Here is a 1,291-nt window from a genome sequence, read left to right on the forward strand (position 1 = left end):
TCACCAGTCAGCGTCTCCCCATCCCCAGCTGGTCCTGGCGCGCTTCTTGGGTGGCTCCTCCTTCTCCAGCTTTGCACGGCGAAGCCCGTCCTGAGTGAGGGTGATGTGGTTCCATATCTCGTACGATGTGTAGGCGTCCTTTGCAGCGTACTCGATGTGCCTCCTGGACAGAGGCAGGGTGGCCCAGCGCTTGTGCTCGTCGTCGGTGATCTTCTTCTTCATGTTGTTGTAGTAGTCGTTGATGAGCATGCCGGAGACGTCTCCAAGGGAGTCCAACTCCTTGGTTTCCTCGGGCACCCTCCACTCCTTCTGGATGTCGACGAAGTTGGCGACCTCCAGATTGACGCGATCCAGCCTTTTTTTGTCGCCGTTGATGGAGAAGCCTGCAAAGGTGTACCTGGGGTCGGCGAGGAAGTTGTCGAAGATGGTGCACCTTTCAGCGGCGCTCAGTTGGAAGAGCAGCACCGGGTGTTTCTTGCCAATGGAGAGTTGGCAGAGTGCGGGTTTCTGCGTCGCTTCAGGCTCGTTGTTGTACTCGAGATCAATGCCGACGATCTTGTGGCGTCGGAGACTGAGGTGGCGCTCGTACTACGCGAGGGTGATCGCCACCTGCTTCTTGTCGTTGGTGTGGATGACATGTAACTTGGTGTTGCCATGTGCCTCCACAACCTCCACGTCCTTGTACTCGTCGGCGAACGCCATCGCCGATAGTGGGGCTTGGTGTTTTTTCATGGAAATGGATGTGACGGAGCGATTTGGTGGCAGCGCGATCGGGGTACTTGTGTTGTTTGTGGATGAGATGGCCTATGGCAGGGGTCTGAATTTAAGAGGAGGCGCGGTGTGGGATGGCCGCAGCGGATGAACTGCACGATCTCGGCAACGATGCGGTTTGTGCAGATCGTGGGTTGGTGTTGCGTCTGTGATCGTGGGCTTGTGACGATGGAACCGCTCCGATTGGGCGTTGTATGCGAACGTGGTTTTTTTTTATCAGTAGATTTTTTTAACCATCACTTTTCTGTGCGAACGGGCTTTTTGGTGACGTTTATATGTATCCTGCGTGACAACGAAACTGCATTTGTTGTAGTACCGCACTGCATCATGTGCAACGGAGAACTGCATGGTGTCTACAGGTGCGTACTTCACAGTATTTTTTGCGTGTCCTTGCTGGAGCCCCTGAATAAAGTATAATGTATTCCGCATTTTTACGAGTTTTTCACTGGGTTCTATACCGTGTTTTCATTCATGTAGGTAATCCGCAACTGGATTTTCTAAACCATACTTCTTCATGTAC

At 52.9% G+C, this 1,291-nt stretch overlaps 1 pseudogene; it reads right to left on the reverse strand.

Annotated features, from left to right (window-relative positions):
- Positions 1–702, reverse strand: LOC147979821 (uncharacterized; annotated as a pseudogene).
- Positions 703–1,291: the final 589 nt, after the last annotated feature.

This window comes from Triticum urartu, chromosome 3A (assembly GCF_056163025.1).
Source record: "Triticum urartu cultivar PI428250 chromosome 3A, HENAU_Tu73, whole genome shotgun sequence".
NCBI classification, from domain to species: Eukaryota; Viridiplantae; Streptophyta; class Magnoliopsida; order Poales; family Poaceae; genus Triticum; species Triticum urartu.